The sequence below is a fragment of the Tursiops truncatus genome, chromosome 6 (assembly GCF_011762595.2).
Source record: "Tursiops truncatus isolate mTurTru1 chromosome 6, mTurTru1.mat.Y, whole genome shotgun sequence".
In the NCBI taxonomy this organism is placed as follows: domain Eukaryota; kingdom Metazoa; phylum Chordata; class Mammalia; order Artiodactyla; family Delphinidae; genus Tursiops; species Tursiops truncatus.
In genome coordinates this window covers 22,498,905-22,519,349 of record NC_047039.1, presented here as the reverse complement: position 1 = coordinate 22,519,349, position 20,445 = coordinate 22,498,905, and the positions used below count along the sequence as shown (strand labels likewise).

The window sequence follows — 20,445 nt, the reverse complement described above, 5'->3', positions numbered from 1 at the left end:
TGCAGGATAGAGCCCTCAAAATAGGAATCCCCAAGTCCAGTAAGATCACAAACTATCAGACAAAGAGAATCAGAATTGCAAAATCAGAGGTCACAGTGCAGGATTAATGAAGGTTTAGAGGCTGGTTAAACGGACGCTGACGCCTCTACAACTGCAAATGATCCAACATATTTTTTAAACCTCAGAATAAAGCTCTAGCATTTTTTTGTGGTTGGAATTATTTTTTTCTTTTGCTTCAAGGGTTTATACAATTATTGCCATTTTTCTGAAGACAGCTGAGAAGTAGGAGATGCTCCTTGGAAACGCTGTTGATGCCCCATCTCTCCCACACAGTGCCCCCGCACCCCGGGGAGTGGGACCATCATGCCTGCAGCCCAGACACCAGTTTGTACCCCACTCTTACATGTCCACCCAAGCACACAGTTTCCAGGGCCACCCAGGGCCCCTCACCTCAAAGTGACAGGCAGAAATGGTTAGGATTCACCCGGCCTCACTGTGATGTACTGCCTAAGACTGAGTCTGGGTATTTCCCACAGAAGCGACTGCTTCTGATGGCCAATTTATAAGCAAAAATATCTTCAGATGAGCAAGCAGGTAAGTGTCCTAGAAAAAGTTATATCCACGCAAGACACAGAACCTATCTCTTCTGTTTAAATGCTCTTCTGGGCGAGCAGCCGATGGACACACAACCGATGGACAGGCAATGGGCAAACCCAATGAGCTATGGCATTTACCCGTTCACACGGGGCTTTCCTAGCACATGGGCAGGCGGGGCCCAGCAGCCACTGGGGACTGCTGAGAACTCTTAAGGAAAAAAGAAAGTGAGTCACCCATAAATAAGAGGTTTAGATAAATAATGTGAATACTAAGAATTTTAAAAACAAAAAACTTCTCTCTTCTAGAGATTCAATAAGTCTTTGTCACTTTAATAAATAAAAGCCCAGAGCTGCTTGTTCTGTGGTTGGACAAGGTGCGTATCATATTCACCCTAATTTCACGGTTTTGAGCAACAAATGACAGCAGGCTAGGGTTCCTGTGTGTGTGTCTTCAGCACCTCACACAATGCACTTGGACACTGGTGTCCTCATTTTCTGCCTTCAAGCCAAGCCTCCGTATCTACCCTCCATCAAAGAGCTTCTAGCCCCCAGGTTCCTGAGTGAAAATACTCGCTTCTGGCTCAGTCAACCGAGAGGCCCTGAGGGCCCCCAGTTGTCTGCACCCTTTACCACAGCAATTTTTCTCCTTTCCCAACATAAAAACCCACAGGCTATAATTAGTTATCACCATACTGAAGAATGCAAAAGACATGCTCTGTACGTAAATACTAACCATATCATTCTGACTACGCATCTCCTCTGACTATGCAAACCTGCTTATAATGCACATAATGTACAGTCCATTTGCAAAAGAAAGGAATGGAATCCATCAGAAGAGAGAGAAGTGTTTTCCTCTGGTACACACAGGAAAAACCTGGCCCATGCCCCGATGGCAGCGGTCTCCTGACCATTTATGACAAAAGTGCAGAGCCCAGGTAAAGGGGGTCTTCATCTTGCAGGCACCTTGCCTACATTCTGCCATTGTGACCTCACCTTCCGAAGGCCCCTTGCCTCCGCAGTAACCCAGTGTTCTCTTTAGTGCGTGGAGAAGACACAAGTGGGATGGGGCCAGGCATGGGACTCTGTTGGGTCAGAACGACCTGGGTTCCAGGCTTCGCTTCTCCATTTTCCAGCTGTGTGTCCTTGGGGAAGTTACTGGGCTTTTCTGTGCCTCTGCCTCCTCATCCAGAAAGTGGACATCATAATAGTACCTACCTCATTTGGTTGCTGTAAAGATCCATGAGTAACTTATGTGAAGAGCTTAAAACAGTGTCTGGCAGCTTCCCAGCACGGCATAACTATCAACTATGACTCTTCCTACCTGTGAAGCGGAGCCAGTTATACCTAACTTGTTAATTACCTACCTTGAGAGACATACATATCAGCATTTGGCATGTGTAAGCACATTCCCCATTCCCCATGACCAAGGCTCTACCAGCCTCCTCCTCTCACAGGGAATTCAGAGCTCAGAGCCTGGGTCTGCCTGGGGTCACATCCACAATCTCCTGGGAATAGGGCCCCTGTTTCTGCGGTTGTGGATGGGGAAGGGGCCTCGAGCCTTATCTGCTGAACTTCCTCACTTCAGCCCAGAAGCCCACGCTGGAGGTGTCTGGGCAGTGTGAAATGGGGAGATTCAATCAGCACTCCACCCACATGCCCTGTCTGGGGTGGGTTTGCACATTAGTGCAAGACACCATTTCCCACCTCTGAGAAGGGCAGCAACGAGACAGGCTGGCTAAAATGTACGGTGATTAGGGGCTGGGGGCAGCATTCACATGCACTGGGGCAACTTCTCTGGGGGCTACTGGGTGACACCTGTCAAGATGCCATGTCCAGACCCTCTGACCCAGCAGTTCTCCACCAGGAATTCAGCTGGACACACCCCCACGTGTACAAGATGCCCAAGTACAGTATGAGGCTGCTGATAGGAAAACTCTGGAGACACCTAGAAGTCCATCAGTTCATGTGCATGTGGGCACATATATGTGTGTGTGTGTTTGTGTGTATACACACATGTATATACACTGCATATGTGTAAGCTGATTTGTGTATGAGCTGTGGCACATCTATAGGATGGAATACTACACAGCTGTTAAAAAAATAAAGTGGTCACTGAGATGAAAGGATGTCCAAGATACTTAGTAAAAATTAAGGTCCCCCACAGTGTTATAATATGTTCTCATTTGTGTAGACACAGGGTATGTAACCATTTGTACGTGCACATAATTTACTCAAAACTATTTGATTAGATCAGCACTTAATCAAGGATCTGCTGGCAGTGAGCGACTAGAGAGTGGCTTTGGTCTGGAGTAGGGGTGTATTTCAATTTTTACTATGTGTATTCTTTAGTACTATTTGAATTCTTATCTTAAGCATGTGGTTTCCTAATTAAAATACTTTAAATCTGATATTAAAAGTAAAATATATTAAATGTAAAAAACTTGGAAAATAAAAGGTCAGAGAAGAAAACATTTCTGGCAATTTCAAAAAACAGGTTACTATAACTATTAAAACATGATTCCCGGAATATTACTCAGCCATAAAAAGAAACGAAATTGAGCTATTTGTAATGAGGTGGATAGACCTAGAGTCTGTCATACAGAGTGAAGTAAGTCAGAAAGAAAAAGACAAATACCGTATGCTAACACATATATATGGAATTTAAGGGAAAAAAAATGTCATGAAGAACTTAGGGGTAAGACAGGAATAAAGACACAGACCTCGTGGAGAATGGACTTGAGGATATGGGGAGGCGGAAGGGTGAGCTGTGACAGGGCGAGAGAGAGGCATGGACATATATACACTAATAAACATACGGTAGATAGCTAGTGGGAAGCAGACGCATGGCACAGGGATATGGGCTCCGTGCTTTGTGACCGCCTGGAGGGGTGGGATAGGGAGGGTGGGAGGGAGGGAGACGCAAGAGGGAAGAGATATGGGAACATATGTATATGTATAACTGATTCACTTTGTTATAAAGCAGAAACTAACACACCATTGTAAAGCAATTATACCCCAATAAAGATGTTAAAAAAATTAAAAAATTAAAAAAAATTAAAAAAAAAACCATGATTCCCTTTCTGAAATTTACTAAACGCATTTCATCAAAATGGAAGTTTTCAAGAACAGCAAACAGACTTTACATCATTTCCAGCAGTTCTGACGTTTTGTTGGACCTATTTATCCTAAGAAAACTCAGACACAGAGGAAAGCATTTTGGTGCAGGTGAGTGCCGCAGACCCCGAAGTGGGAGAGGCAGGCTCACAGCCATGCAGCAAGAGGAACAGAGACCTGGAACTCAAGAGAGAAGAAAGCACCTGCAGCATGTGGGCTGCTGAGTCAGGGAGCGGGGAGAGGAAGTGAGGGCCCCAGCGTGAACTGTGCCCCATGAGTCTCTGCATTTGGCCCCATCCCACATGATCCAGGGTTCCCCAGCACCAACTTGTGACTATGCAATGTTGTACAGCTAAATATGATAATGTTGCACGTTCAGATCATTGTCAATTTCCTACTTAAAATTCATTTTTAAAGACTGATTTTAACAACCAGCAAAACTTGAGCTAGAAACCCTTCTTTCTAGAATGCAGAGCCTATTTGCCGAGGTCAGGTGGCACAGAGAAGACACTGTGAGAGGGTCATCATAAGGCTCCCCGCTTACATAGGTGGGGGCCAGGACACACTTACGTAAAACATTGATTTGACTCACTTCTCAGTTTTCTATGAGTTGAGGTATTTTGAAAAGGCATACTTTCTATGATATTACACAGTCAACATCTAAAACATTTTTTATATTTCTTTCAAGCAATTTAGGTGCCTTAATTCAGTCCATGCTTATTCTCCCCTAATGGGGAAGGCAGCAAAGTGTGGTGGCCAGAGTGCGCCACCCCAGGATCAGGTCTGGCGCTGCCACTTCTCAGCTGTATGACCTACAACAGGTCACTACCAACTCTCCCCAAGCTACTCCCCCAGTCCCTCCACCTCCTCCCCAGCTACTCCCTCAGCCCCTCCACCTCCTCCCCAGCTACTCCCTCAGCCCCTCCACCTCCTCCCCAGCTACTCCCTCAGCCCCTCCACCTCCTCAGCTACTCTCTGCGGAGGAAGCGGCATGAATGAGAAGTCGTAAAGCACATATACACACTACAGGAGTGCACACTGAATCAATGTTAACACAACAACACAAGCGACACTGCGCTGTTGTGATACAGTGGGGACGCTCCCCAGTGCTGGGGAAGGTCTACCAGACCTCACAGCCACACTCAGCCACATTGTAGCAGAAACAAGTGTTGGGGAGAAGCAGGTGTTTTCAAGCCAACACCAATCCCCGTGGTAGCTCTAACTGTGATTTTACCTAGATTTAAAGCTTTTTTTCTAAAACGCACGGCCACGACGTCAGCTTTTACTACCACCCCTGCTCCATGAACCTGAAAATGTCTAAACTCTGGGTCCATCTGACTCCAAACTCAATCAAGCCCTTTCTTTGAGAGTCTGACTGGGCTGCCCCAGAGCGACCTCTGCCCTCTCTTCCCAAACTGTGTGTCGGCACCACCCCAGGACTCCCCCTCAGTCCGCACCCCCTTCCACCCCTGCTGTCCACCCTCCTGCAGGGCTTTGAGAGCACACGGTCCAGACTCACCTACAGACGTCCTGGTTGGAGCCCCCTGTGCACCCGGAGTCCATGTGATTTCAGGGGCTGAGAACCAGCAGAAGTGCCACCGCACTGCCTGCCTTTCCCTGCGTGACCCTGCCTTCCTGCTCCACACACCCCGGCTGTGCCCTGCTGGGTACATCTCCATCATACCCACCTCCCGAAATCCTGGCTGTCACTACAGCTTGGCTCACGGGCCAGGGCAGCCTGAAAACTGCCCTCAGAATGGATGCCTGGACTTGACCGAGCTTTGCTTACTGGGTCCTGTGAAAAGTTATAAGCGAGAAGAATAATGAACATCCCACCAAAAGGTAAAGGTGAGAAAGTGACTGTTCACAAGAGTAAAGCAGGCACTCCTGCCGGACTCCAACAGCATCACTCATGACGGAGGTTTCTACCACGCTTTGCTGTACTCACTCCTTGCACTCTGAGTGACCCAGGGCACATACAGTATCATGAGACAGGAGGTCACTCACGTCCCTCGTGTGCAACTCTCTGGGGTGTGCACATGCCTGACCATAAACACTGGACACCTGAAGGAGCCCTCGGTGTGGGCCAAGAGACTTGGCACCGATAACGGGGCAGCAGCCGTGCGGACCCCTGCTGCCTCTGGGAGCGGCAGTAACTTCCACTCCCCAGCAACCTCCGGATCCTTCAGAGCCCTGAGGAGGTCGGTTTCATGTGCTGCTGATGCAGAGAAAGAGAGAAAATGCAACAACTGGCCTGGAGCCAAGATCAGAGCTGGGACTCCCTCCCTCCAGGGTCTCGCATTACCCAGAGGCCTTGTCAGCACCTGACAGCTCAGGATAGCCCATCACACTGGGGGTGGGGCGGGCACGTCACAGTGAGCAGGACAGAAACCGCTCTCTGGGGAAGCCTCGTGTCTCCAGTTTGAGCTGATGCTCCTTCTGCCCTGGAGCCGGCAGCTCCCACCCCTCCTTCTCCAGGAACTCAGGGGAGAGATGAGGGGCGTCCCTGCTGCACGGCTGGCACTTCAGAAACAGTGGTTTCTTCTCTTCACCATTTGGTGAAGACGTCACAGAATCTGCCCAGAAAGAACCATCTGGAATCTGGGGCTGGCAGAGGACTGCACTCAGGGCTGCCTGGGGCAGTATCCTGCACGCCCAGGTGCTCACGGCCCCCTCCGAGTGTCCTCCGGGAAGCACGTGTGGTTGCACCAGGGGAGCAGACTCCTCTTGCCCTGCACAGGGCCCCCAGACCCAGCCCGGCTGCAGAAGGACAAGAAGGTCTCTCCTCTCGGCCAAGGCGGGAGGGACAGGCCTGGGAGCCTCACCAAGCCCAGACCCAAGCGGGGATTTCTTTTTTAAGTCCAAACCACAAAATGCCACTCTCTTTGCCTTCATATCTAGTGATTCCTTAAAAATACACAGCAGAAGTACAAAGTCAGGCCAGCTCAACCACAGGCCATCAAAGAGCTCGAGTCGGCAAAGGCCGGAGCCAACACGAGGCCCTCTTCGTTCAATCCTGCCTCCCTCCCCGGATGTGGCCTTCCCTCCCAGCTTGGCAAAACCCATTAGGGAATCCACGCGCTCCGGCAAAAGTGCCGTGAAGGCCCAGGTCGCCTCACCCTGGCAGGACACAAAGGAACAGCCATGTCCCATCATCTTGGGCCCAATTTCTCCTCAGTATTGATTTTAGACTTCCAACTGTTCTCTGCTGTGCACATACCACTCGCACAAACCTTTGAGTCTGACTCGCCAGCTTCCACACCCCTTCAAGGGGACTTCAGGAACGCCAACTCAGCCCTGGACTCGCTGAGCACCTTGCAGCAAAGCCTGTTACTTTGAGACTCTGCTGCCTCTGTACCGTGGTCAAACCACACCAGCCCCCACCCAGTCAACGGTGGACCAAGAAGCCTCTGTCTGTCTGACCCCGAGGTGCTGTGGAAGCCGCCAGGAAGGTCAGAAGGGCACACAGCCCAGAGAGACGGCCATATTGGAAAAATCAAATGCCTGTATCCCTCCAGATGGCAGGAAGGTGCCTGCAAGTCACCTCTGCTAGAATTCCCAGTGTGAAGCGAAGCCCAAGTCACAGTGAGGCATCTGAAGTAACCACACACACCCCACAGTCCGGGAATTCACTCTGAAGTCGCCACACACGGAAGAGACCACCCACGTTTCATAAGCCACTGCTGGCTGGACCCGGGTCCTATTAACCTGCAACCTGCCCGGAGCCCAGCCTAATGGCCCCAGGGCCCGCAAAGGCCCTGTCCTTTCAGCAGATGGAATTCCACAGCAGACAGGGCGTTCCCTTTCTGAGCCCTGTGTCACCTTCCAGATGATTCAGAACATGTGAGACACGGAAAAGTGGCAGCTGGAGCATCACCATCACACTGTCATCTTCCAGGTGGAAAACTCCAGCTGAGGGGTTAACCAGCCTCGCTCTGTCTCCTGCCGTGCCCAGGAGGCACCTCCGCTCTGGGACCACTGCTAGGGAGCGGGTTAGGAATGAAGCAGGAACAGAGGCAGAGAGAGGGGTCTCTAGCCAGGAGGTCTATCCTCCCCATCCATGGGAACCAAAATTAACTGAAAAATCTACATGACATTCTGAACATTCTTAAACCACATACACCAGCTCCACACACCCCCCCCCACTAGGGTCGTGCCAACCTGTCCCTGTGGAGGACGGTATCTCGGCCCAGAATGACTGGGTCCAGAATGACTGGGCACAGGGGCAAGGCACCTTCCTCAGCATCGGCCGCAGTTACACCAGGTGCCCGGCCAGGGAAAGGCCTCTGAGCACTGCACACATTCGCCACCTGGCGCATGCTGGGCACCCTCGTCCAGCAACAAAGGACACGGGGATGCGATGTAGGGATGGAATAGAGGGCACCCCAAATGTGGTTCTAGAACAGCGCCAACCGGAAGAAAGGACTTGGTTTTCTAACATCTCAGGACCCTTTTTGGTAAGATGCACATGGTTTTAAAGGCTGAGTAAAAGTGAATAATTGTGCTGAACTAATCTCTTTTCTGACCATAGGACTTACTCAGCTGATAGAAAATAGGGGTGTGTGCACACATCAAACATCCCCGTTCTGTTGAGGATGTCAAAGCTTGGAGGCCTCGCTTCCTGCCGAGCTGGACCTGGAGCATGGCCATCTGGCTGGGCCATCCGCCCCAGGAACAACCACTCCTCCTTGGGCGCCCCCTGCTAAGACCAACCCGAGGCCTGGGCGAGGTGCCAGGCCTCCTCGTGAGCATGTAGTCCCACGAGAGACACAGGGTCAGGCCTTCCTCATCCAGTGGGTCCCTGATGACCGCCGCGTCCAAGGAGGTCCACCTGACTCCTGCTATCCTCATGTCATGGGACATGGAGCAGGAAATCATAGGGGGCAAATGTCCACCTGTGGAGGGTCCGGCAGGTGGGTCCGTTGGGTCCCTCGGGGTGGGCTGCTGCCCCCTGGGGTGGGAGTGTGCGCCTGGTGGGCTGGCCTCAGACAAAAGTGGCTTGGTCCCCGGTCCTGGGAATAGGTGCTTCCCTTGTCTGCAAAGCTGGCTGTGGGCCAGGCCTCACCCAGGCACTTCTGCTTTCCCTGTGACCACAGAGAAGGACGTGGTCTAGACAGATCCTCCTGGGCAGTGTGGGCACCACTTCCCATGAAGGTACTTCCTTATGCTCCCAGCTGTCACGGATTCAGGACACTGCCACCCCCACTGCCACAGCTGCCCTCTGGGCTCTACACTCGGTGCCACCAGTCAGGTCCCTGCTGGGGACATCTGAGTCACTGCATGTTGGACACAGCGAGGGACTCAGGCAGGCCTGTGAGCACCTGCTGAGGGCCAAGTCCAGGCACAGATATGGGGGCCGGGCATACCTGCAGCCACCCAGGTGGGCGCTGGGCAGCAGAGCAGACGGTGGGAATCCTGGGCCAGACTCCAGGCACGCCTCTCAGAGCTGCACACATGTCAACCTGGTAAATCCTCAGAGCCCCCGAGGACTTGGCCCTTCATTTCAGACAGGAGGAAACAGAGACACAGACAGCTCTCAGCCCTGTCCGGCCGTCCACCTCTACCAGGACGGCGCTTTCCCCTGCACTGGGACCCTGACAGCACTCACACCAGCCCTTCCTCTAGGTGTGGGGTGATGGGCGTCCCCAGGGAGGAAGTGCTCCCAGAAGAGCAGAAAATGAGCTCCAACTCTGGGCTGGCTGTGGGGATACCAGGAAAAGCAGAATTCTCATCCTGACCTTTGACCTTGTCAGCGGCCAATGGGGCTTCCCTCAGGGCTGGCTTGGCCCGGCCCTGCCTACCTTCCATCAGCCCCCTGGCGTCCTTCTCAGCCTCCGGGTGCCTCAAAGCCCCCCAAAGCCCTGGGTCTGGAAATTGATAAGGAGGGGCAGGGAGGTGCCCCTGGGTAGAAGTCATTCATCTCAGGCCCAGGAAGCAGCGCCAAGCCAGGGCACCAACAGCCAAGTGGCCCCAGCTCCTTCCGCAGCAATAGTCACCAGGCACCTGACCACCTGACGCAGGTCTGGAGGCAGCTCCCCCTACCCACCAGGGGCCCCGCAGCCAGCAGCCACACCATCTCCCCCTGGTTACCTCTATTCTTAGCGTCACTCGTCACCTGTGAGAAGCCAAGCAGATGCAAGGGGTAGCGCTGACTTCCCCATTATCACTGCAAGAGCCTTCCCAGGGCGGGGCCAGGAACAGAGTGAGTCAGGCCACCTATGACCCCAGGAATACACTGCCGTCTCACAGGGATTCTTCCTTCCAGCAACCGTGTTCATCATCAGATATTCGCAGATAAGAGTACAAAGGGCTGGAAACTTTCAGAAGCCACATCTGTGTCGAGCAGTGGGGTCAAGCGTCTGAAACCCACCGTCTCACCCCAGGCCTGCTCCCCACGTCACCTCGCCACACTCCTCAGGGCTGGAAAGCAGAAATTTCCCCACTCCCACGTCGGAGACCCTGACCTAGGTGGATCACATCACGTTAGTAAACACATCTGCCTAACTGGGCTTATTTAAATCCAGTTTCTCATCAAAATCTCAACTTGTTCCAAGTTAGGAGCCCAGCAGACACTTTGTAAAGGATGGTTCTGGCCAAGGACGGCGGCTGCATCTCAATCTCCAGGCCATCCACATGTCCCCACCTCCAGGAGATGCCTTTCCCCAGGGCAGTCCGGGAAGCACGCCCTTTCCAAAGAAATGCACTTTGCTAACTAGGTCAGGCAGGAGTGCACACTACCCATCATTTCTTGCTAGCTTAAAAAAAAGGCGTAAGAGTGAAATGAAATAATTCACACAAACTGCAGCCTGCACAGTGAATGAAGAGGGACTACTTTCATGCTCAGAAGAATGTGGTTTCTGTTCAATGTCAAGCTGTTTCAGACGGGACATTCTGCTAGACGGGACAAACTCAACTGACAATACCACCTCATTAAAAATTCTATAACTACAACCAAAGGGGAGAGGGAGATGGGAGGAATTGGGAAACGGGGATTGACATGTATACACTATTCATAGTATGTATAAAATAGATAACTAATGAGAACCTACTGTATAGCACAGGGAACTCTACTCAGTGCTCTGTGGTGACCTGAATGGGAAGGAAATCCAAAAAAGAGGGGATATATGTATACATATAGGCGATTCACTCTGCTGTACGGTAGAAACTAACACAACATTGTAAAACAGCTATACTCCAATAAAAATTAATTTAAAAATAAACAAATAAATAAGAACTATGTTAACAACAACAACAAAAAAAAACCAACTCCATAACTACAACACTTTGGAAAAGACATTTCCGAAGTTGCTGCTTCACCCTGACCTGTGGTCAGAGGGGGGCACCCAGTGGGTGGCTCTGCAGGAGGCTGCCCAGGACAGGCTTCAGGCTTGGGATGGCAACCACACCCAAAGCATCCACGGATGACAGAAGTTTCTAGAAACATTTCAGCCACAGGGAGGGGATTACTCAGAGGCGAGGACATACATAACAAGGCTCTCCCAACTTGCAGACCAGAAACTTGAAGCTTCTGCTCCAGCTTGCCCAGCCCATCCCTGCCCCGGCCCCCTACCCTGCGAGGTCCCTGGGGCATCTCTCTGCTCTCTCCAAAAACCAGGAGAGCCACGCTGGGTAACCCCCCTCCCTCCCTCCCGCTCATGCACGGAACCCACCATCAGTGGATTACAAGCCCCTCAGTCTTCAGTGGAAAACAACTTACTGCCTTCCTGGAGGTGCCTGCTGCCAGGCTGCCAAGCCTCCCCCCACACCCCGACCCTGGCAGGAGCTGGCACCTGGCCAGCAGCACAGCCCGTGGACCACGTCTTTCCAGGCCAAGGGGACCTACAACAGTTATTGCTCACTGGTGAGGGCGGAGCTGGGCCTGGCTTTCTGGAGGAGTCTAACAAGCTCTGCCACGCTTCTTTCCTCGGACTCAGCAATCCTACAAGTTCAAAAGGATGCCAGCCCAGGAATCTTTACCTCCATGTCACTTTAACGAAAATAAGAATTTATAATCTAAATGTACACTCATCAGGAACTGGCTAAATAAATAATAATATTATAGCACGCTCTGCCATCAAGTTAATGCTTGTTGACAAACACGGATGAACACAATACATTATTAAATGCAAAGAGGAGACGATAAAACAGCACTTAAATGTAAGCTTATTCATGTAAAAAAAATAGCCAGGAAAGCTCATGCCCAGAAGGGTGTGGGCATCACTATTCCAAGCGCTCGCTGGAGCTCAGTCCCTGATCCCAACAGGGCAGCATTACCTGCCTTTGCAGGGGAGCTCTCTGGGGCCAACTGCACCTGATCTTGGAGCCCAGGGCACCAGGCAAGCTGGCCATGATCGCCTGTCGGAGGCGGAGAGGAGGCAGGTGCGGGAGGTGCTCAGTTCTGGGCAGGGGACTTCTGGGGCATCTTTAAATATTTTCTTTAGACTTTTCTGTATCTTCTCATTTTTTTACATTAGGAAATGCATTTTTCAGTACTTTTCTTACAAAACAATCATGTCATTTCCAAACAACAGCAGCTTCTCCAGATTCTTTCAGTCTGTTTGCCCCTAGGCCACCCCACAGCGAAGGGGAAGGTGGCCCTGAGTCCCCCCAAGAGTGCAGTCCTGCCATCCTCACAGCCGCATTCGAGGACTTCCAGTCCTCAGCCAGACCAGAATCTGCACTTTCAAATCCCCAGCACGACTCTAGTTACCCGTGTCTCCATGTCCCAGTCACACCACGTTCCCCTCTGCATCTGTGCCGCCCTGCCCCATCAAGTCTGACCCGTCCATTTACCCAACAAGAGAGACGTAAATTAGTCCGGGTGCTGGGCCCAGCTGCCTGGGTTTGAGCTCTGCGTCCCCGTACCAGCTGTGTGACCCAGGCCAGCTATTTAACCCCTGAGCCCCTCGGATTCTGAGCTGTAAGACAGAGCTGGCCTCAAAAAGTACGTGGGTTATTATGACAGCACTTGGCACGAGAGACGGTAACCACTAATGTCACAGATGATATTAAAATCTACCACGGAATGGCCTGGGCCATTTGCTAAGCCTTTAACAAGATCATCACACTGTAGCTGCCGAATCCTGCTAAGGGCAGCAGCCATAAAAAACCAATTCTGCTGGGACTTGCCTGGTTGCACAGTGGATAAGACTCCACCTGCTAATGCAGGGGACACGGGTTCGATTCCTGCCTCGGAGATCCCACATGCCTCGGAGCAACTAAGCCTGTACGCCACAACTACTGAAGCCCGTGCACCTAGAGCCCGTGCTCCGCAACAAGAGAAGCCACTGCAATGATAAGCCCTCGGACTGCAACAAAGAGTAGTAGCCCCCGCTCGCCGCAACTGGAGAAAGCCCGCACGCAGCAACGCAGACCCAACGCAGCCAAAAATAAATAAATTAATTAATTAAAAAAAAAAACAAAACACACACACCAACTCTGCCAAGTTTCACGTTTTGCTCTTTCGACAACAACTTTTCCCCAAAGAAACTGATCAGAGAGGGAAGGAGCTTTGTCCTTGGCGCCTGAAGAAATCCACCTCTTCTGCACACCTCCAAGCAGCACTGATCTCAGCCTGTGACTCTCATGTCCTATCCTAAAAGATGTCACCCTGCAGGGCGGCACCTGCTTACCGGAGGACATCTTGGGACAGGTGCTGCTGACAAGAGCAGCTGCCTCATGCAGTGACCTAACATTCATACTCCACAGCAGAAAGAGTAAGAAGACCCGTGGAAGGGAGGAGGGCACTTGGGTTGCCCAGAGCCAACCTGTGAAAGCCAAGGCCAGGAGAGGCATCCCCTGGCCTTGCCGGCGCACCAGAGTGAGGCTCACACGGGGACAGCGGGAGCAGTGCCCACAGCTCCAGGCGCCTCAGACACCTGCACTGGCTCTCATGGTTTGTTGGGAAAGAGACTTTACCTCGGTAGGGTCTGGGAAAAGTTTCTGATACAGTCTTTACCTGAAAGGGGATGATATCAACAGTACCTCTGGCGGAAAGTGTAACCATTTCCAAAAGCTTGTTCCTGCATTAAACCCACCCCCCCCACACACACAGCCGAGAGCACAGTCAAATCCCACCCCAGAGAGGGCACTCCCACCAAAACCCAAGTTCACAGAGTCCAGGGGTACGGCATCCTGCACACCCAACCCAGCAAGAACGGGTAGGGTAGGGAGGGGGGTGCTGGCGTAATACTCAGACCTTCTAACTTTCAGGAAATTATACAGAACAAGCCAAAAACAGCCATAAAGGAAATGAATCCACTGGCCTGGCTGGCACAAAGCTAATCTAGAGCCACACAGATGCTTCTCGAAACCAGTAGCCCTATTGAGGGGCTAAGACACTAAATCCCACAGAAACATATAAGCTGGAAAAGATGCGTCCCAGGTCCCAAGCCACAGCAGAAGAAGGGGCTTGAATCTAAAGTCCAACTGGGGTAGTTTGTTGAATTTAAAGGTCGCATAGGGCTTCCCTGGTGGCGCAGTGGTTGAGAGTCCGCCTGCCGATGCAGGGGACATGGGTTCGTACTCTGGTCTGGGAAGATCCCACATGCCGCGGAGCAGCAGGGCCCGTGAGCCATGGCCGCTGAGCCTGTGTGTCTGGAGCCTGTGCTCCGCAACGGGAGAGGTCACAACAGTGAGAGGCCCACGTACCGCAAAAAAAAAAAAAAAAAAAAAGGTCACATAAGCTAAACTGTGTCACTGGAGAGGACACAAAGAAGGTCTGTGACAGGGCATAATCCAACCAGAGGCAGGGCCGGGGGCACCAAGGCACCCAGAGCCAGGCTGCTGGGCCCTGCACCTTAAACCAGCAGCAGCCCGGACAGCACCGAGGAGGGGGTTGGCTGCGGGGTCCTGCTCACTTCTCCTGCTGGGCACCTGGGAAGGCACTCCTCCTGCCCTGTTCACACTGTCCTCTGTCCTCTCCGTACTGCATGCCTGGGGACCATGGCTGCTCGCCTGGCCCTGAACGCATGAGTGCCTCATGTACAGTGCACGCTCGGTCAGGTCCCTGGGCAGGAAGAGACGCTGGACCAGGGATGACTGATCCTGCCCCCGAGCAGGGGGCTCCTTCTCAGTGCAGCTGAGGTCAGGGCAGAGCGCCAGCACACTTCCTGCTCCCACCGTCCAAGTCCCCCAAGACACACCACCTCCTCCTTCCCTCCTGTTGTTAAATCCTACTGCCCTTTGCAACCCAGCAGGACTTCCAGCTGCTTCTGAGCTGCTCTAAACCCCTGCAGCACCTGCAGACTAGAAGGTGATGCAAAGCTCCATGCCAGGCCAGCAGTAGCAGCAGCGGAGTCCTCGGGCACATTCACGGTCCCCCAGCAGCATTCCAAGTTTGCACAAGCTATGTCTGCTTAAGCCCTCTAGGTACTTCTTACCTAAAGTTTGAATACCACTGGTCTACATGACACAATTTCACACTAGATTTTACATTTTCTTTGCTGGTCAATAATGGTTTCATTTGTCTTGTCTCCATAAGTGATTGTGAAGTCCTCTTAGCACAAAACCGCATCTTAACGGACCTACGTTGGTTTCCTATGGCTGCTGTAAAATAATACCACAAACTTGGTGACTTAAAACAGCATACATTTATTATCCCAACTGTTCTGGAGGTCAGAAGTCTGACATGGGACTCACTGGGCTAGAATTCAAGAGCTGGTTGCATTCCTTCTGGAGGTTCTGTGAAGAATTGTTACCTTGCCTTTTACAGCTTCCAAAGGCCTCCTGCATTCCTTGGCTGGTGGCCCATTCCTCTACCTTAAAGCTAGTGAAGAGCACAGGCCAAAGAGCCCGCTTGAGCATAAGGATTATTTTGAGCTGAAGGCAACTGAGAACAGCAGATACAAGAAAAGCTCCCTGCCCTCCCCCATTTGCCTAAAAGCAGGACATAAATTCTCTCTGTAAAAGTGTACCGGAGATGACACTGAGATGAGTCTGCATAATTAACCTTACTCAACATCCTTTATCTACCATATGCTTCCTAGTCACCTTCCCACAATTTACTATCCCTAGGGACCCAACCCCCCTTTCCTTCGTCTTGTCACTTCAAAATTTATTGCCCTTTGTTAAAGTAATATATAAGACCCAAGTTTAACTGCTTCTTTGGGTTTTTACTTCTTTCGTGTGAAGTCCCTGTGCATATAACAATATTAAATTTTGTATGCCTTTCGCCCCTTTAATCTGCTGTCAGTTTAATTCACAGGCCCCAATCACCGAACCTAAGAGCAGAGGAAAAGTTCTTCCTCCCCTATGCCAGCAGCACAGTATCTTCTCTCTTCTCTGCCCTTCTGACTCTCTTATTACGATCCTGTGATTACATTGAGGGCCTACCCAGATAAACCAGGATAATCTCCCTATCTCAAGATCCTTAACTTAAATCACATCTGCAAAGTCCCTTTACCGTGTAAGGCAACACAGTCACTCCAGGGACTAGAATGTAGACGTGTTTAGGGACCTGCAGACCCCCTAGCAGAGCCCTACTGCCATTCAGTAATGTGGCCCTACAAGGGCACAATTCTTAATTTTTCTCCTAGAAAAAAATAAGGTTTTTAGGTGGTCTCCCAATTTCTTGATACTGAAAAGTAATTAAGATTTACTTTTTTAATACTGGGAACTCCAAACAAGACCCATCTGCTTTTGAGGGCTGAGTTAGCCAGCTGGCCTGAGAGCTAAGAGTCCACGTAGGTGCCGTGTTGGATGGGGGCCGCTGAGAGGGGAGAATGCCACTCCTGCACACCCTCCATGAGGTCAGACAGCGTTGGAGATGCCAACACAGAAATCCAGGCTAGGAAAAGTCAGGATGAGGGCAATTGTAAAGTAGCATGTATTTTAAGAATGCTGGTTGAATAAAAATGCAAATGATTGTTAATAGGAACTAGAAAATAAGAAGGAAACCACACATTCCAAGGTAATCTTGACTTGATGAGTCATTCAGATGCAAATTTTATCCCAATTTTGGAAGGATTTACAAACACCCCCATTCACAGCCCTATTCCTATGTTAATTCTAATCTCAGAACTCTCCCTCCACAGTTCCCAGCCTGGGCACTTTCCCGCCACTGTCTCTTTTTATGAGGCCCTTAAGCCCAGGCAGCTTTTTCAAGCTGGCACGGCAGAATTTCTGGTGTGTCTCTGGCCACCCCACCCCGTTCTGGACCCCCAGGGACAGAGCCCTCCCCAGTTCTCGGACTTTCACACACTTGAGTCCGACTGGACTCAAGGCCCGTGGCCTTCATCGGCTTCTTACCAAGCACACATGAAAGGGAGAAACCAAGAGACCTAAGCAATCCAAACAATAAAGGGAGGTGACAAACGACTCCCTGCCCCATATCCACATCTGCTGTGACACATCCACAGGGACCTGAATCAGCTGCCCAAGTAAAGGACCCAGGAGCCTCTCCTGGCCAGCAGAGTACCTGCCCTGCATCACAGCCTCAGCCCTGGACGCCTGCTGACCTACTGCATGGACAGATGGACTTCTCACAGACAAACTCCTCCAGTCCTCTAGAAGAGTGACTGGTCATTCAGGCCCTGGTCACTCGGGTGGGGGGATAGAAGGACACCTGCCTGCTTACTCAGCCCGCTCCCATTCAACTGAGCCGTGAGAAGTGGGAAAACAAAACCCCATCGCACGAATAGTAAGAAGATGCTGGGATGCACTAAGTACTCAGCCTTACTGTACACATCTCCTCGTCAATGAAATGGGGATGACTGGAACTCATCCCAATTATTGAGAGGATTAAACAAGGTGCCACATGTCAGGCACTCAGAACTAAAAAACCAAACTCTGATTTTTACACATTCTTCTACCCGGTAGTTTATAGATCCTCCTGGATTCTTCTAGTAGGAAATAACAAATCATACCATCTGGAAAAAAGAAAGGAAGAAAAGAAAATGCTGAGCCTCTTGGCAGCAAACCCTAAAGAGCCAAGCCCCTGTTGCCAGGCCCGGTGGCCTCCCCTCTCCCGGGGCCACACTTGCCGCCGGCTCCCTGACCACACCCTGGCCACGGGCAGGATGGCGCTCAGGATGCGGTCTGGCCTGGCCGCCCCATCCTCACGGGGAGCTCTGTTGCCCAGGGCGTCTGTGCCGACACCTGGGTCTCCAGGGTGCAGCCCGGGTGGGGCCACAGGGACGGGCCACGGGCAGCTGGGCCCACTGGGGCCACGACAAGGCGCCGTTCAGCAGCGGGACAGGCCCCGCAGTGAGCCTCCCTCGGGCCATGGAACACGCTTGCCCCATTCTTGTCCCTTTCAATGGTCGGCTGTGCTCCATCGATGTGGGCCCGATTGTTCTCCTGTGTGGGCTCATTCAGGGGGGCGGGCAGGGCCAGCCCAGGCCGAGGGAGGAGGAGGCAGGAGCTCCTGTCCCCAAGAAGAAAGGCCCTTAGAGCCCTGCAGGGAGGGGGGAGGGGTCCTGCCAAGGGCGCGCCCCTCGGTGCCCAGGGATCACACAGGCCTGGCCACGCAGTCACCGAGGGCCTCTGGGATCCGGGGCGAGAATGGGAAGCTGCCCTTCTTCCTGGCTCCCCTGCAGGGCCCCGGGCAAGCCCCTCAGCCCCTCCAAGAGTCAGTGTCCAGCCTTGAAAACAGGGAGAGTCGTGGCATCTGGTCATGTGGTGGCTGCAAGGTGGCAACGAGGGTGAATGGGGACGTGGTGTGTGCAGAGCACCTCTGCACCGCTGGCCAAAAACCAATGCGGGAAGAAGTGCTGGTAAAGGAGCGCCTCTTCTGTCTCCTGACCACTGCCCATCGGCACATCCTCCCATGAGCGGGCCTGGGACCGCCACCCCGTCTGTGGGGTTGGCTGGGCGGGGGCACACGAGCACCAGTGTGGCACTGGCCGTCCCCCGCGGGGGCTGGAAGGGGGCACAGCGTGGGGATGGTGGTGCCCACACATGGTCGTGAACAAACGCGAGGAGATGGGCAGACATCGCAGGCTCAGCCTCCCAGATACGGCTTCCAACCGGCACCCAGCACCACACCAACCTCCCCCTTCCCCAAAATGCAGCACCTGCACCTCTGCTGCTGCCATGAGCAACTCTGGGCTCCATGAGGGGAGGACACGGGCCTGGGACACAGCGGTATCTGGTGACAGCAGGCGCCAACCCACATGTGCTGCCTGCAACAGGCACAGACTCTGGTGTCTACCTCTGGTTATGCGGCCACCAGGACAGAGGACTGGCTGACAAGTCCTGGGCTGAAGGAAGCTGGGTCGTGATGTGGGCAGACACAGATGACTGCCATGCACACTGGGTGTCTGAGCCTCAGCCATAAACTGGATTGGGACTGGCCGCACCCATCTGACGGACGGAGCTACACTGTATGAGAGGTCCATGCCCTGCCCCAGCAGGACAGTAACTTGCTCTGTCCCAGACCTCAACTCTAAAATCCCTTAAACACAGCAACCAGGTCCATCCCACCTGCTGAAACAAACAGCGCCCAGGCAGCTGCCAGCACGATGGCCTCTGCCCTTTCTAACTGGATGGTTCCTAATGAGCCACAGAGGCAGTGGGAGGGGGTCAGTCTGCGCCAGATGCAGGAAGACTGTGACAAGGGGCAGTGATGCAGACTCTGCAGGGAGCAGCCCCACCTGACCCAGGCACCCGTCCCGTGACCTCTCATACCTTCCTCTCCCTCAGAGCCTTTGGTGACAATGCCCTGACCTGCAGGCTTGGAGACAAGATGCAGGAGAAGCAGGAGGGCCACAGCTGTGGTGGGCTCTGGGAACGCCACGCCCTGGGATGGCTTGGGGTCGACTTCCAGAGCCTCCCAGGGCCTTGTGATGGTTCCCATCAAAAGTCCAAGAAGACATGCTCCGTGACTTGGTCGATGGAGCCAGGTGACTGTGACCCTCAGCTAGTGACAGAGCTGGGCTCATGAAATTCGGGAAAATATTAATCTATCCCATCATGAGTTAAAAGCTGCTCCAGTCAAACCAGCATTATGAAAACACTTTATTTTGTTCATGAGAAACACGAACGTTTCTGGCTTTAAAGATATTTTGAGGCAATGGACTGAAATATTCTTTATACTCATTGACTAGAATTATATATAACTTATGTATTGTAGTCTGCAACATGCTTTACAATTTTAGAATATTTTCATAGACTTATAATATATGACCTATATGTTTTTAAAAAACAGAGTTTCTTTGAATCCTTTAAGGTCTGCTTGCTGCGAGTCAAAACCACTCTGGTCTGTAAATTGCCTACGAAGATGATTAGCTCTGAAGGCAATTTTCTTAAAGTAGCAGTAACATTAAAAGAAACACTTGGGGGCTTCCCTGGTGGCGCAGTGGTTAAGAATCCGCCTGCCAATGCAGGAGACACGGGTTCGATCCCTGGTCCGGGAAGATCGCACATGACACAGAGCAACTAAGCCCGAGCGCCACAACTACTGAGCCTGCGCTCTACAGCCCATGAGCCACAACTACTGAGCCCGTGCGCCGCAACTACTGAAGTCCGCATGTCCTATAGACTGCGCTCGGTAACAAGAGAAGCCACAGCAACGAGAAGGCTGTGCACCACAACGAAGAGGAGCACCCCGCTCCCTGCAACTAGAGAAAGCCCGCATGCAGCAACGAAGACCCAACGCAGCCAAAAAAAATTAATTAATTTTAAAAAATTTAAAAAAATAAAATCTGTATCTTAAAAAAAAGGAAACACTTGAGGAAACACTTTTCTTCTGTGATTAAAGAGTTCACAAAAAAATTAAGGTACCAAACAAGAGGCT

At 51.9% G+C, this 20,445-nt stretch overlaps 1 protein-coding gene across 11 annotated transcripts in view; it reads right to left on the bottom strand.

The window, feature by feature from the left end:
• SEMA4D (semaphorin 4D) overlaps window positions 1-20,445 on the bottom strand; it is a 105,310-nt gene that overhangs the window by 37,127 nt on the left and 47,738 nt on the right. The gene's annotated exons all lie outside the window — the stretch shown is intronic.